Genomic DNA, 17,953 nt, shown 5'->3' on the forward strand with positions numbered 1-17,953 from the left:
CCATTAGGAACAGGAGTTGAGATAGATCCTTGATTCCCCTGTACCAATGTTCTCAAAATCAATTTACTATGTTTTCTTGGTTAGATTTTATTATCTCAAGATAATCTGGTTCAGCTAGTAGGAGGAAAGGGTTATTTGCTTGTATGAGTTGGTGAAAAGACAGAAATTAATAGAATTCTTTTAAAATGCCAGCCATCTTCAAGGCAAAATCCAGAGGAAAACAGACAGCTTTTGATGACTTTCCCAAAACCCTGGTCTTCAAACAGCTCTGGAGTTCACATCATACACACATAAAATCCTCCATGTCAAGCAAGAGTTGAGAGTATTGTTTAGGCTGCATAAAAAGAAAAGGTAACCACATGACATTCCATACTTGCATGGAGGTGTGGCCACACGTTTGCTTTCGTGAGGGAAAACTGCTTTCCTAATCAGCACAACCATTTCCATCATGGAACCATTGTGCTATTTTCCATTCAAAGGAGTTAAGTCACACTGACTCTTTTCTAACAGCTTAAAGATCAGCAGAAACAATGAAGAGAATTGACTTTATGTAATCCTAAACTGATACCTGGGGTTGAACTCTTGCCCAGTACTCCCATGCCAACTTCAGCAAAACAAGATCTTTCAGGAGGCTGCACTTCTATACTTTTTCCACATGCAGTTTTGAGGCAGGTGACAGTGATTCAAGAGGGAGGAGAGGGAGGAGCCACCAGAGTTTTTAAAGTCCCTTTTGCAGCTCTCGGGTTATGCATGATTTTATTATTATTCTGTATTTATTCATGATTTAAACAAAGGGGGAAAGTACCCTTCCTTTAATTTGAGTGACATTAGGCAGGAAGACTAATTATTTATATCATGTTCAGTGGAAATATGTTGACAAATAAACTGCTCTTTAGTCTTGGGCTGTTACCATGTTTCAAATTGTTTGTTGGCATGGATTAACCAACAGAGCTGCACCCAAAAGCCCTTTTCTCTCCTAGTGGCAGGTAGATTTAGCTTTGTCAAGTGGAAGGAATCTCTGCTAAAGCTTTGTGGCTCTCCTGTGTTTGTTTAAAATTATTCTTATCTCCATGTTCCTAAACAGGTATTGAGAATTCTGTGAAGGGCTGGGTTTGGGTTGAGTTAAATACCAGTGAATTTCTGTATTGTGCAGATGGAGACATCCCCATCACATTCATTCACCAGAAGACAGTGAACTGCAACCGTGTACAGTTTGACTGCCACTAGAACAAATCTTGTTTATGACTAGAGCTGGATGCCTTGTGGAAAAAGCATTCTCCACATGCGCTATGAAAATTAAGTAATTTCTCAGCTTAATGTGATCTATCACTATTTTTTTTCTACTATCAACATACCTGCAGAACATCTAAACTTTTATTTGGATGGAATTGCCATTATTTAGGTTGTAGTTATTGCATCTACAAAGGTGGATGTTCGCTGTGTTTGCTGCTGTACAAGCAGAACAGAAGGACAATGAATTTACAGCCTGTTGTGTTGGGTTTGCGTGGCCAAGCTTTGGTAGCAGGGGGGCTACAGGGTGGCTTCTGTGAGAAGCTTCCAGAAGCTTCCTCCATGTCCAGCAGAGCTAGTGCCAGATGGCTCCAAGATAGACAAGCTGCTGGCCAAGGCTGGGCCCATCAGAAATTGTGAGAACACTTCTGGGATAACAGATCTAAGAAAAACAAGTAAAAAAAAAGGTTATTGGGCAGATGTAATCGCAGCCATTGAAGAGCAGTGAGAATATGGGATAGAAACAACTACACCTGTGTACAGAGAAAGGTGGAGGAAGAAAGGCCTGGTGACTTGGGCTTCCTGACCATGCTACCACCAGTGACTGCTCTGAGATGGGCCATGGCAGCCACTGGGCCAAGCTGACCCTGTTGTGTGTAGAGCAGGGCAGCCCTCTAGGGTAGGTACCCCTCTAGGCAGTTCCTACAGCCACAGCAGGTAGCTTGTACCCAGCTCTAAAAAATTCTTCATGAACGGTAGCAGAAGCCAGCCTAGTTCTCTGGCAAAGCAGGCAATAAAATCATGATCATTTTGCCAGCTGTACTAGAAGACTGAAACTCCAAAGCACTCTGGGTAACTCTTGAAGCCTTCATTAAAACCTCTTATTTCACAAAGCACATAAAAAAATAAATCAGGCGTCCTTGATTTATTTTAAAGAGGAGAAATTATTTTTTGTAACAAGCTGTGAAATGTCTCTTAAATAACAAGAACAGAAGGCATGGCATGCTAAGCACTTTACTGTGTAGGTCTCTATTACTAATTTAATATTTTTTAGGGGTTTCAGTGTGAGTACATTTCCACTGGCTTTTGATGATTCACAAAAGGGTCCCTATAGTAAACAGCGGTTTTCTTTTTGTGAAATTGGTACATAATAAAAAGTTTAAAGCAATTGAATTTCAATATTTGATAATCTATTTAAGCATCTAGCCATTAGAAACAGCTTGTTGTAACAATGAAGGTTCCGCCTCTACAGCATCACATTAATGTTATGAAGTTCTACTTCTGAAGGGCCTCCTCCCTAATCTTGTCACTCCAGAAACCATCCTTTCAATGTCATTCATTTCCATGTTACCCCAGAAAACTACAGGATCTTTCTTCTTTTTATATATTATTTGAATCTAAAATAAGTGTAGATATTATTTCAGAAAGCAAGGAATAACTGCATATAAAAATGGATTTACACACATTTATATTCACAACTTACTGAATTTTGCTCATTTCCCTTAACAGTTGGCTGTGCATATCCAGCTGCTTCTATCCCAACTGAGAAAAGAAGTGAGTCCATCTTGACTTTCTTGCTGTTCTTTATCATTGCAGCTCCTCTAGTTTACATCAATCACTGTGAAATATGAGGAACAGCAAAAGACAACAAGTGATACATTCTGCCTTGTACTTCATAAGCACTCTGATAAGAAATGTGGTAAGCAGGAGAAGAGCCAAGGTCTTGGAAGTGCTCAGATGGTCTGAAGGAGAACAAGGCTGTCTCAGCCAGGGATTCCTTCCTGCAATATCAGCTGAGCCCTGCAGAAGAGTATGGAGAAGTGGCTCTTGCTGCAGGCCAGCTCTCTGTCCTATTCCTTGGAGCAAACTCTATTGTAGGAGATGGTGTGAACATGTGAAGCATTTGTAGGGCAGTAGTTAACAACTACTGCACTCTACAGAGAGGATATCTTAATCACAAACATAGTGTGTGCAATATGAGCCCCTCCTCAGTTCTGTCCCTTGCACAAGACAAATGGGCTGCTGGTGTGTGCTCCAAGGTGTCAGCAGACATCAGCATATAAGGATACCCCTCTGCCTGCTGCAGGATATCAGCAGAAGAGAATCTGATCACATGTTCTTTTCTCAAAGAATCAATACTTTTCCCTAAATTTCAGAGTAAAGAAACTATTCTGGTGGTGACCCCTGACTTTCTAGATAACAGGGGCTTGAAAATGGGCCAGGGAAAAGAGTAACTGATCTAAATGGTTAGCTTCATGGTAAAGCAAAGGCACAAATGTCAAGAAAAGAAAGATTTATCATTTTGTTTTCACATAGAAAAGAATACAAAACAATCGGCCTAAGCTTGCCATATGGTTTTTATTGGAGACATTCTGTGTTTATACCTATCCTACCAAGATAGGTGGCACTGGAATAATGTCAGTTGTCATGTTATAATTTTCCACTTTGGTGAGTATAATTTTAGATACTTCTGAAAAAATGTCATTTATTTATTTAAATATCTATTTCAGTTTCCATTTAGTGTGATTTATGGCCATTATCCCTTTTTCTGTAGTGGAAGCTACCCTTCCTCTGATAATAGAAATAAAATCAATGAGAGATGTGAGTAAAGTGTAACAATATGAGAATCTTAAAAAATGCTAACATTTACAAACTGATTTGAAAAAACCCCACTTATTTATACTGTGAAATCTGTAAAAATAGTTGAATATGTGATTTCTTACATATTGATAGTATTTGGTGGTTTTGTATGTTTATTATGGTTTTGATTTTTAGATAAAAATGGCTGCTAAGCACAGCTGTCGATATGTCCATGCCTCGTATGACCAAGCAAAACAACACAGCTGATAAAATACCATAAAATGAGCTATCTAAAATGAATACTCTTTTGGGGAATGAATGTACTTCCATCCACTTCAGTAAATCTCAGGATAACTAAAAGCATAGTCCATGTAACATGTGGCAGAGGGTAGAATGTTAATATATTTGTAAGATGTTGACAAGTACTGCATCTGTCATGCGTAGAGGCTATAAAAAAAAGTCCTCTTCATTCTGTCTGTGCTTGAAATTTCATACATTTAAAACAAGGAACCCTGCCATCTCCCCAAAGTTTGGCTGCTGCAGCCCTGCAGTGGAACATTTGCTAATACATTTGATACTGTCATGATGAAAGTCAGACTATAATCTGCCAAGAACAGAGGTTGCCAGGTCAATCTTCCGATAAGTATGACTGATTTACCTCAATACAGCAGTGGAAAATATGCAAATTCACAGGGTGACTAATTACCCTTGGGAAAACTTAAGCAACTGGTCTGAACTCCCCAGTAATTAAAACCATCTAGATAATGTAAACAATTGTCTTGTAAGCATTTTGCACTGGAAACTTTCTGCAACTACTTATTCTGTGGCCTGGCTTTGTATTTGCCAAGCTCCTCAATGCATTTTAAGCTCATTAAGGCTTAGCTCCTGCCAAGGACTTTCTGTCTCAAGTCATCCAGTGCTCACAGGTGGCAGTTCTGGTTGGAGGCTGGAACTATAACCCTGTTGAGTATTCATAGCTGAGGGGGCAGCACATCACATGTCTGGCCCCCAGCACCAGCAGAAGTGGCAGTAGGAGAGGAGCAGCAGGACTTTTCAGAGGCACTGAACCTCCAGATGAAATTACTGAGAACTGGAGATGTAGTACAGGGGGGAAGTCAGCATGTGGAGTGTTGGGGGCTTGGTATGCACATACATGAAAAACAAGGGCACCAGATGTAATTAAAGTCAGTTGCTTGTTACTTTGTTTTTTTAAAGCTCCTGCCTTGTTTTCTTGCCCCATTTTGTCCAACATGTCTTTCCAAAAATGTTAGCAAAATGGTTAATCAAAAGACTCTTAACCCCCGTTAGACTTCTAAACTGGAGTGATAAACTTTCTGATTAGAGGAAACTGCAAAGTACTTTTATCACATGAAATAACAGGGGCTTTTTTTTTGTCAAGTGGGCTCAGTGATTCTGGGAAAATTGCTTTTACTACAGATTGTCATTGGTCTCAGTATTTCTCTATGGGATGCGTTCTGAATATGTGTTCTAGACATCTGCTACCGGGCACTGAAACATGAAAGTTCAGGTGGTTTCCTTCCAGCTTCCCTGCTCTTCCCCTCCCAATAGGAGAACAAAATCACACTGTTAACTGTAGAGACTCTGACATCTACTGATGGTGACTTCCTGAGCTTATTTAATAGATCATGAGCTAATAAATAATACTGCACTTGGAAGGGGATTTGGCTTGTGTGGAACGAGAACTACTAGATGAGGAGGAAAAAATGCAAGTCCAAATATCATGTATTTCAAGCCCTGAGTAAGGCAAGAGCCAGTGTAGGGGCATGTGTGCATGCGTGCTTTGTACCAGAGACTGGTCACAAGAGAGCAGTGAATTGAAATTTCAATTGCATGGGAGTTCAGCCAGGTCAATATTCAATAATGAATCTGAATCTTTATAACAGGCCAACAGTTGCACTGAGAGAGGCTGTGTTGTGTGCTGATTCAGTCCTGAATCCAAATGCAGCTGAGCTGTGAAGCTTCAATTTGCCTGACATGAAGAAAATGCAGTTTCCAGAAATCACTGTTTGGTGGTCCAGAAGATTAGTCCTTTGTTTGCTCACAGAAAAGGTACAGGAGAGGCCTACACAGAGATTCCTTGTGCATTATGCTGAGGCATTCCCTTCACAAACAAACAAACAAACAAACAAACAAACAAACTGCTAGCTGACTGGGAGTAGACCTCTCCTAGAAAAAAACCTCAAAAAACCAAAAAAAACCCCCAACAACAACAACAACAAAAAAACTGGGGAAGATCAGAATCTTCAATTTGCCTGAGCTCCAAACCTTCTTGAACAGGATCCTTACAAAGCTGTTCAGAAAATTTGAAATGTTGTAGGCTGGGAGCTGCTCTTTTGCTGAGGCTCAGCTGTCAAAATTAATTGCTACTTACTAGCATCCTCCTACATATCTCCAAAATATTTGATGGTGCTTAATGCTACTGCAAAATGGTCCAGAGGAGCACTACAGGGGCATTGTTTCCTATTCTAACAGTTCATGTTGCTGTTTCTTCAGACTCAGTGTTACAACTAGTTTGTAGTGTTTAGGCACAGAAAATAAAGTAGCCTCTTACCACAGCCCAAGTTGTGACAAAATTCCTCTTACCACATCCTCTAGGTGGAAGAATCTCTCAACAGAAGTCCATCATAGCTTAACTAGAGCTAGCTGCCTCATTTTTGATGGGTTCCTATTGGGGGTGTGCAGTTGCTACAAGAGAGCTGGAGAGGGACTTTTTACAAGGGCATGTGTGTCAGGACTGAAGGAATGGCTACAAATGGAACAAGAGTACATTTAGATTTCATATTAGGAAGAAATTCTGTACCCAGAGGGCAGTAAGCAGGTGGAACAGCTTGGCTGGAGAAGCTATGGATGCTCTGTCTCTGAAAGTGTTCAAGGCCAGGTTGGATGGGACTTTGAGCAACCTGTACAGACAGGTGTCCTGCCCATGGCAGGAGGATTGGAACTGGATGGTCTTAAGGTACCTCCCAACCCAAACTGTTCTGTGATTCTCTGGTATGTGCTGGATCTTGATCTTTCTGCATTGCCTGCCTCTCAGGAATTTTAATTTATAAATATTCCTGTGGCATTCGATCTTCAAGGCAAGAGTTAAATATTTGGTTTTCAGCTCAGTAAAAGCTACATTTTTTGCAAAATTTGTGAAACAGAGGTAGTTCCAACCCCAAGGCAAAGGACAGAACATAGGCAGGACTTTACACTGTCAGATGGTGGAGTAACTCATATCGTTCCTGCCTCTCTTAAAATGTGTGGGAGACACTAAAGTACTTCCAATTCCAGTTCTACATCTGTTCTTAGTTAAAAACATAAACAGTGAAACAAAATGAAGAGAAATTGTGACAGTTTGGGCTACCAGAAGTAAGTATAAAGGGTGTTTCTTAATATTAGATGCTTTTCCAGTCCAGAGCATAGAGAAAAGATGTAAATGCCTCAGAAGAAATCAAGTTTCTGTTCCTCTTTGTCTCCTGCTGGGTGCCAAATGTTATGGAAGTCTGCCTGAGGCTCACTAACACTAAAACTATTATCTATCTAAATCTGGGGCAGCTGAAGTTGCATTCATACATTCATTAGAGCTATTCTGGCAATAGGAAATGAAAGATTCTGAGGCTATATCACATCAGGGACAAGTACTTTTTCATTCTCACAGGGCTGCTGTGGCTATATCAGCACAGCAGGTTGCCCATCTCACGTTAAATTGAACCAAAAACTGCTGCTTACTATGACAACAAAATAACTCCCAGTACCCAGACTCTTCCACTTAAAACCACCTGGCTTATCTTCTCTGTGCTCTCTGCCTGTAGAAGGCCATAACATTAAAAAATACCAGAATTCTTGTGCTGTAGGGATTCCACTGGGTTGCTGGCTGTGCCCTAGAGAAATGAACAAAAGACCTGATAATTTTCACCTCAATTCTGGTTTTAGGGGCAGTCACACAACTAGTGCAGAAACAGTTAAATTGCTGTTAAGTTGTCAAAACATAATTCAGTATCATCCTTCAAAAGTTGTTTTTTGCCATGAAATTTGAAAACCCAAGAAAAAAAGTCAAATCTGTTTAGTGTCAAACAATATAACTGAGGGGAAAACCAGTGTCTGTGTGGGTTGACAAAGCAAATGAAAGCTGAGAGGCAAAAAATGGCTACATCCAAAATAATAGGTTCAATAACCCAGCATACCTTGGACAATTGCCTCAGAACATTGGCAGCTTAGCTTTTGCCAAGTTTTCTGAAAAAGTAATTGTACATGGGAATCTGAAGAACAGATTTTTGTGATTGGTTATAGAGAATTTCCTAGTGTTAAATACCTAATGCAAAGGGTAGCATGAAATAAAAAAAGAAAGTTCTCATTTCTACTCCAAGGCAAACCACAGAGGAAGGACCTGGTTAGGCAGTGATGACTGACATCGAGAAGGGAAGACAAGGAGTCAGATAGTGGGGAGAACTGGAGAGAGATGAAATGGAAGAGAAGAGGCTGATTATTATGGCCTGAAGAGTATGGGAGAAGAAAAGAGCAGCAGAAAGCCTGTCAGGTAGGCCTAGGAGTGTAGCATAGCCAGAAGCTGAAAGTGTCAGGTCATGTTGAGTTCAACAGTGCCAGATCACTGTAGAATAGAAGCTGGGTCTCAAGAAACAATACAGGAGAGTAACAGGTATGAGATGATGAAGGTGTTAAGAATGTATGTATCACCAGATGAATGAGGAGTGTGAGGCTGGAGAGAAGCCAGGGCTGAGAGCAAGGTGAGGAAGGGACAGGCCAGGCAAAAGCTGGTGACAGAGGTATGGAATTTGCATTTAGCTTGATGCAGGAGAGGGAGGGAGATTGAATTGGAAAAGGTAAAACACAGTCAGCCACAGAAGCATGATCTCAAAGGGGAAAGGAGAAGGAAGGAGAAATTAGATAAATGAGAGAAAAAATGAATGCTGAGAGCTGTATTGTGTATAATCAGAATGGTAAATGGCAGTTAGGAAAGAAAGGGGAACATGCTGAAAATCCTTGAGTGAACAGACCTGAGAAATCTGATAGAAGATTCTGCAACTGCAGCAATTTCCTGTGTTTTCCTATTTATAGGAATGACCCAGATAAAATTGAAGTGTTCCTCATCTTTCCTTTCTAGTAAAATATTGACATTTATTTTGTATGTGAAGAGGATGTGCATGACTATGAAAAATATTCAAATGAGGACTTGGCATTAGATTATCCAGTCCTTTCTGCTTTTCTAGATATTTGGTATTTCAGAGGCTGTGTCTATGAAAGAAATAGCCTTTTGTTTGGTGCAGAAGTATTATGAACCAAACCTCTGCACCTGACCAATCATTACACAGCTCCAGTTTCCTCTGCATGAAATCAACTGGCATGAGTAGACTTATCCTACCACAGTACTGCACCAGTGAAAGACAGATTCCCACCTCCTAATTACACACAACTCCTAAATGCTCCTAGTGGAGCACTTCCCATTGTATGAACTTGTGCCATTTTGAATTTTAAAGAGATATCTGGGAATAGCAAGTTTACATATGGTGTTTGCTTTCTAAAACAATTCTCCAGGTAGTAGAAAAACTGAGCTAGAGAAGAGGAAAAAGTTGAATGAGCAGACTTATATCTGCATTTTTTCCAGAGCTTGATTTTGGCACATTGTAGGCAAAATGTAGCCACAAAAATGAAATGCAAATGAACACCGTAAATATGCAAACCTAACCTTGTCCGAAAATGACACTGCAAGGAAGAAAACAAAAATCCAAGGCAGATTGCTCAGGTCACTGCGCATTCATGTTTTCAGGTGGATAATTGAGTCATCAAACGTGCTGTTGGTGGAGCATGCTCAAAACTGCTGCTCTTTTGGGACCCTGGAGAAGCGTGAGAGCATGGCAAGATCTCACCACAGCTGTGAATCAATATATCACAAACTTCAGCAGACAGGACCCCTTTGAAGATCAGCAGACAACTGAATCTTCTGCTGCTCTTATTTAGTCTGGCATATCTTGTCTGAGACTGAGAAAGGAGATGACAGTCTTCTGAGATAAACCCTGACCTGAGGCTACCCGTTCATTCAGCTGTTTTGGGAAACTATTTGTTTCAAACCTATGCTCTACATACATGGAGCCTGCCTTTCATCTTCTTCCCCCTTCAGAGGTCATTTTTTAAGTTTCCTCTTAATACATCAGCCTTTTGCGTGAACTGGGACAGATGAACACCATTGAGGAGAAGGGACTCTATCCTCTGTTTGTAAATTGTGCCATGACTCTTTTCTGGCTTATTGCCATGTCTGAATACTTGATTAATGCTAGACAAATATGAATGCAGAGTGCATTGGTGCCCTCAAATCAAGAACTGAAACCAGACCACTATCAGGCACAAAGTTATGTGATTTAAAACCACATCATTTTAAAGAATAGCCATGCTGAGTTTTTCTTACTTTTTCTTTTTTAATTAATTGAGGGTTCCTATACTTTGGACTTTACAGTGTGTGTCTAAAATCTCTTAGCTTTGACTTAAATGAAAGTTGAGATTTCTCAGTACTCATTGAACTTCTGAAGAAGCCTTTAGGAATAATGAATGGTAAGGCTGACTCTGAAGTCAGCAGAACTGATTACGACACATGAATGCCCTGGAGATCCAGCCTAAATTAGAGCAAAGTTCTGCTCTCAGCTGTAGTGGTATGACTGTGGAGTAGCAGACATAAAGATTTTCTCCACAAAAAATGAAAACATACATATACTGAAATGAGAAGATATGTATGTCCAGTCTTTTTCCTGTATTGCTAATTAGAATAAAAACCAAACCTAGAGAAACTGGAATAAATAATACTATTTTGTAAAAGCACAGACTATTTTCCAATTAAAAACAGATTAAGATATTGGGCAATGATGTGGTCTAGACAAATATTATAATCTTAAGTGTATCCTTGAGACAATAGTTGTTGCAGCCATCTGCTCAGGGTGTGCTCATCCCAGGAAATTTAGTGTAGTGAAGAGACCCAAACCAGTAAGTTCCACACACTGCACAGCCCAGGATTCATTAGCTGGAGGATACTCTGTGCCAGCACTTGGTTGGCATGGATTTTAAGCTTGTTTTCTGCATAGTAGAAGACCTGGCACTTATGGCTGTTGACTAGGCAGAGGGGATTTGAACTTGGATGTTTCTGTATCTTCCATACTATAAGTGTCTGCTTCACAGCTGGCACAGCCAAACCAAATTCAACTAATAGTTTTTTGCTTGCTATCCTTCACTTCTGGTAACTGGCTCAGCAGTAGCAGTAGTGAGGTCGTGGGTTCATACTCCTCTTTAACCTCCTTAGGAAAACCAGACACAGTGGGAAGTAAAATTTCCAATATTTATGAGTAGATGGCATGGATAGCTTCTTTGCAAAGGGTGCAGCAAACAAATAAAATATCTGATGCTTTTTGTTCTTACTTTTTATAATCCTAGTTGTATGTTTAATGCAAAATGTGCTATATATTGTATATTATATCTATATATGCATATATATGTAATATTTTGGTTGATTTTTGATTTTATTGCTGTCAAAGGCTTAAAAATTGGATATAATTATGAATTTGTGTGTACTTTTACATGAAAATCATTACTGCCCAACACAATATTACACAAAATTACATAATAAAATATAATACAATATAATACAATGCAATACAATGCAATATAATACTGACTCACAGCTGACACACTATTGCTTGTTAACTGAGAAACCTCTCCAGAACAATTCAGATAGGGCAGGAATAAAAGCAGTGAAATATAGCTGTGTGTGAGCAACATGGAAGGTGAACAGTCATTAAAGAGTAAGTAGAGCTATAAGTGGTTTTTAGAAGCCCCAAGGATTCTGCGCTGCCAGTTGTCAGAGCTGAAAACATGGATTGAACAGGACATGCAGAGTCAGCTAATGCCGTGCCAGTGCTCCTGGAAAAAGCAACTTGAGCACCAGTAGGAATGCAACTGAAGGGCTGATGAAGTCCATTTGGATTCTGCTGGCTGCTTCATACCTCACTGATTTTTCCCTCCATCCAATAATAACAACTTAATCTCTCTCTGTTTCCTTTGTGCATTACCCTGTACTTATATAACTCTATAACCCGGGCAGTTATAGCATCCGAGGTGGGATATCTGCCCCTTGGCCCCTCCCTGCAGCGTTGCTGCTCTATGGTGAAGGCAGGGTTGGGTACTAATCACTTGCAGAGGGGCTGCCAGCTTCAGACTCTTTCCTAGGTCTTCAAATACACACTTCAATCAAGCTACATAAACCAGACCCCTCTGGGATTACTGTCCAGCCTGCAGCTGAACTTATTTTTCCTTTTCTGCTTACTGAAAGTTGCAATTGAGCATATCAGCCAGCCTAAAGGATAAGTCTTTACCTCTTCCCTGTAGATTTTTTTTTTTCATTTTCTAAGGAGTAGCCAAGCACTTCTAGCTTTGTCAGGGAAGGTGAATTACAGAGGCAATTCCTTTTATCCCTTCCTTCTTTTCTCTTCCTGCCCCTCAAAACAAGAAACCAAATGATTCCTATTAAGGTAACAGCCGACAAAACAGACCAAATTGCTTTAGTGCAGTGGTTCGATGTACACTGCTCTGCACAGAAATTGCCTGGTTTATGGTGCTGTTTGCCTTACATTGAGGGAAAGAATATAGATTTCAGAGTAAGGTCTTACAAAAACATAGACTTCTATGGCAGAGCTAAACTGTAAGCAGCCTTCTAAAAGCCATATATAAATGAGCTCCATGACAGCTCATATTACAGTTATAAATATTAAAGGATAGAAAAGGCCTCACCTGACACCCTGGCTGGTTTTTGCAAGTGTTACTTTGCATTCCTACAAGTCAAGTGAAAATTCCCAAATGCTGGCTGCCGCCCAGTGATCTTTCCCCACGCCCTGGCCTACCACCTTGGCAGTGTTTGAAGCACAGGGGTGCATTCTAATTGGTGGTTTTTCTGAGCCCATGCAGACGGCCAGTGTCGTCAGGGAGCATTACTGGGGATGGCAGCCGCTTTGAGCCTTGCTCCAAGGCTCTTGGCAGCGCGGGATACATCTGCCTGCTGCACCCTATGCCTGCACCCCGGCCAGCCAGACACGCACCAGCCAGCCAGACATGCACCAGACAAACTGAATGCTGAAGAAATGGTGTCACCCAAGTCTGTGTCACCCCATCTGGGTGGCAAGATCCTTGGAATAGGGATAAGAGAGCATTCTGGGAGAGCTTCACTTCTTGTTTAAATGTGACCTTCTGAACCTGTTTCAAAGTTGTCTGCAGCACAGCATCAGGTGCTCTGGCACCTGAAAAACATATGGCAGAGTCCAGCAGGTCACATGCAGTGGCACATACCTGATGGTACTGACACCTCTGTGCCTCTTAGTACCTCCCTACCATGGATTTTGAGGGATGTATTCATTCTTTGGAAAATTCCTTGGGGAGTCACTGAGCAAAGATGTCCTTGAGATAATCTGAGTATCACCTTACTGTGACAAATCTCAGAGCAACAGAGGCCAGCAGGGAGGTGTCTGCACAGGCCACTGCTGCAACTCAGAAAAGAAAAAAGGGCCAGAAAGCACATCTGTCTTTTGTCATCTCTCATCCCCCCTCCTCCCTCTGGAACTTTCTACTTATGAGAATCCCAGATTGCTGCATCTTTGTCCCCTTCTCATGAGCCTTGGGGACACAGTATGGTCTTTTCTGTAACTTCAGTCTCCCAAATTTAAAGCAGGATTTCTTTTTGTGATTTTATTTACCGATTTCACCACACATAGAAGATGAGAAATGATGTGAGGTTGGAAAGGATTCCTTCCTTGAAGATATATTACGGAATGAAAAAGCCTCCTCAGTGACTCAAGAGTGGCTTCCTTGATCACAGCGAGAGGAGAACGCAACTTTTTGGGCTTTGCTAAGAAACCTCTGCTACCACAGCAGCCAGGACTTCTTGAGAAGGAGGTTGTTTCTTTGTCACAGGAAGGAAGGGTACTAAAATTTGTCATTGAGGTCAGGATAATAATCCAGGACAGAAGTTCTTAACATCTTGGGATTCATCACTAAGTAAACAAGAAGAAATGAGTCACCAGTAGCCCAAATGGTATGAAAAGAATCACAGCCTCAAAAATTAATAAAAGCTTTTCCTCATGCTCTGTAGTCCTGTGTCAGATACAAGGCTCTGTAGACTCCATGTAACCACAGCTTGTGAGTGGCAGAACTAAGGGGGTTTGAGAAACCTGCAATACATACACAAACTAAAGGAGAAGGAGAAATGGATAGGATATTTTGATAGACATGGGGTAACTATGTCTTCTCCTTCTGTTTGGAAAGTATTTTAGCTTGCCTGTGAAGCAAACAAGACAGTATGTCTGAGATAAAAAACTCTTTTCCTGCTCCTTCAAAATCAAAACTTGTTAATGTTTAGGAAAATAGAGGGGAAAAATAATGTGTACCTAGAAGAGCCATTCTTTTGATGGAAAATAATATGAAAAGCAATGTTTTGCTGAGAATTATGAGTCAAAGTGTGTGTGCTCGCATGCAGATAATTTCTGAGAACATCAGAGATGAAAAGAAGCCTTTCCTCACACCTGTGAGTTTTCACAAGGGACCAGAGAGCACACAACTCCTGCCCTCACTGTCAGGCTGTGGCCAGTGACAGTGCAGTGTTTTATTTTCCATTGATGGTAGCAACACCCCAACTTCTTCACCAGGCAGCCAGCAGGAAATACATCTTGGTTTGGTCTGACCACATTGCACACACAGTTAATCCCTGTAACTCCCATCACAATTAAAAACTCTGATTTAGATCCTAGGAAAAAACTGCCTTACTATTTTAGTGACCCAAGTATTTTTACAGTAGCTGTTGCACCAAGGCTTGGCTTCCAAACTCTTCTCTTCATGTCAGACAGATCTGCACGAGGGCAGAGACTGTCTCTGCTGGGTGTGCAGGTGCCAGCAGTGGCACCTGCTAGACACCAGTGCCATTTGCTGGCAGGTGACTGAGAAATGAGCAGTTCAGCTGGGGACACGCTGTTGCAAGCTGTAGTCACTGCCTTCCAGACACCAGTTTGTTACAACTCTTATCTGAAAGTGCCCGACATCAGCAGGGCTAGTCTAGGTTCAGTTGTGACTGCGAAGCCCAAATGCTGCCTGGGTGCAGGGGTACAACTGCAGTACCCCCCTGTCCTTCCCCCAGTGGGTGTTTGGTCAGTGAACAAGCCTCAGCAGCATTTCTGGAAGCAGATGGTCTTGGGATCAGAGAAAACTTTCCCACCTAACTTGCTGACTCAGGATGCTTCAAGGCAGTGATCTCATGTCCCTTTCCTCTAATACTTTCTCCCCTTTCAGGAAGCAACTGTTTATTGCTTGTTGGTTGGCAACTCAATTACATTGCTGGTTTTGAAATCAAAGGCATCAGTAGCAGTTATGCTCTGTCATTTCTGTGCTGACCTTCAAAATATTCTCAGCTATGGGCCATCTGTGATTGTAGTCTGGCAGTCAAATCAGGAAGAACATTTCTATTCCATAAGAATTCACAGCAATTTGACATTTTGAACTGGAATGAAAACTTAACGCACTCAGACTTTCCCTGTCATTGAAATTCTTAGTGCTGCCTCAAGGAAAATCTTTTTTTATCCATAACACTGCAGCATTTGATAAGGTAGTGGTATTTGCCTTCAGAAATGCTGAAAAGTTGAAATATAATGCTGGAAAAAATTATGAAATATTAATATGTTAATCTTAGTATAGTGATGTATTTAGATATATAGACTTCACAGTGAAACACAAAAATATATCTAAATGAGGAATTAAAAATATTTTGAGTTCATCAAGCATATTTGGGAAAATAGGGACAGCAGATTTGAATCTCATTTTGAAAATGTAGTGGCATTTAACATATTTTTGTGGCATCATATTTCTGACAAGTGTAATTTTTCTGCCTTCTGTCCAAAATCTATGGCTGGTTCTAATAACAGATGGTGTCCTGGTTTAGCTGTATAGTGTCTTACCCTGCTCCTTAGTGCAAGAGCTCTAGCTTCCCTTCAGCTGTGCATTCTTTCTTATCTTGTAGCTTCTGGGACTGTTTCTGGGTGCATGATGGTGACTGACAGTCTTCTGCTGGGCTCCTCAGTTGAGCCCTGTGACAGACTTCTACAACTCCCTGATGCAATATGCTGCCAAATCCCTACCAAGAAATGTCTCCTAAGTTGTCCATGTCCAAGATCTGTGTGAGCACTGACCCACTGACTTGTCCACATCCCCCTGCCTTGACTAGCAGCAGTTCTGCTGCTTCTCCTTTTCCCACTGCTGCCAATGCTGGCATTTAAAAAAAAAAATTGGAGCTGCTCTGTCAAGATATATATTTGGACATTAAATGCAGAATAAGTCTGACTTCAGACCCTTGCTTCAGGAAAAAACTTATTAGGGCAGCATTCAGCATTAACCTGCACTCTTCCCTATTTAGATTTTGCTTTGTGCTTCAAATATGATTTCTTTACTCCATGGTATTTAACAGCATGGGCCTCCATCACACCAGAGAGTGTTTTCTGGAAATCCCAGTAGGTTTGTCCATTCCATTGGACTTTGGGGAAGAAATGTATGAGGCATAGCTGAAGAAGCTGATTTTGGGAAGTTAGTCTGGGGCATTAGCACTGCCTGCTTTCTGGATCATGGTTAAACCTTACAAGAGTGCCCAAAACCTTAGGAGAGTGCTCAGACCACTGGACAGATGCATTTTGTGTAAATTAGTGATAAAAAGGGGGTTAGGAAACAATTCATATATGTGAGCTTCCACTCCTTCTGCGTGGAGTACCAGATTTAAAGTTTTCATGCATTATGTCTCATGGTGGGCCTCATGCTCATGTCTGTACCTTTGTGTTTGACAAACTGTTCTAAAAAGAGAGCAAAGACGTTTGGTCCTTTTATTGCCATAGAGTTCCTATTATGGTGTCGAGTAGGACAGACCATCTCACTGATGTCAACAATATTTAAAAGAAGGAAAAACTGAGACTAGTTCAAGGTTGTGGCAGACCTCTCAGAGATAAACTTATCCAAGCATGAAATGAGGTACCTAACATTTTCATTCAAGGTAGGATATGAAAGTAATAAAAGGCTAAAAGCAAATCCCAGAACAGATATAGGCACAGTGAGTAAAGCGAGCATCTGTGTATCTGTCTGATACTTAAAGCCTTTTGGAATGTGCTTGTGTATTTTGCACTAAAAGTCAATGAATAAATCACATAAAGTTAGGGCATCTCTCTTTCAAGAGATCTCACTGAGATACAGCTTTGTTCTTCTGGTTTGCCATCACTCTCCAGACTTCTGATCTTCCCCCTTGGCCTCACAGTATCTAATCTTGGCCAGGAGACATCTCACAGTTGTCAAGCTTCCTTCCATAAACCATCTTCTGAGGATATGTCAGGTGACACCATGTTCTCCTCAGCCTGAAGAGACCTGAGAGCACACAGCTGTTTGCATTCTAGGTAAGTGCTTTAATCACGAGCATTTAGCACAAACAGCAGCAATATCTCATCCAGGATCAGCAGCAGGTAGGACCTATGAAAAAATGAAAGATATGGCTGTCTGTGCTTGAATGGGTGGCTCAGGCACCTTGAGTTTTGGAAAGAACAGTTTTCTCTTTCTCCTTGACATACTTGAGTGAGCTGGAGGAGAACATCTTAGCCCCTGTTTGTGATAGTGCTTCAGACAAATTCCACTCTTTGATCTTTGCCTCTTGGCTGTCTTATGGGTTCTGGTGTTGTGTGTCTATACATCTGAGCCCCCTGTTCACAACACTGGGAAAATAAGTGGTGCTTGCAAGGCTGTGAATTCTGCTCTCATAGCCAAGACCTTCAACACTAGAGTGTGACAATGTGTGGTAACATGACGCCTACATAATCTTTAGTTCATGGAAGTAGAAAAATAGCCTCTGGAAACAAATAAAACAGGTGTGGGTACAGTAACAAACTTTCTCCCTGCTGACCAGTACATCTCAAACTATCATTTCAATTGAGACAAAAATACTACAAATATTTGGGCAGAGTTCTAAACAGAAGTCACCTGTTAACTCACCACAACCCAAGAAATAATCCTGAGACCCCATATCCACACTATCTACTCCCAACCATAAATTTATCTCCCAGAATTAGGAACGAAGAAA

Source organism: Catharus ustulatus, chromosome 3 (assembly GCF_009819885.2).
Source record: "Catharus ustulatus isolate bCatUst1 chromosome 3, bCatUst1.pri.v2, whole genome shotgun sequence".
Lineage (NCBI taxonomy): Eukaryota > Metazoa > Chordata > Aves > Passeriformes > Turdidae > Catharus > Catharus ustulatus.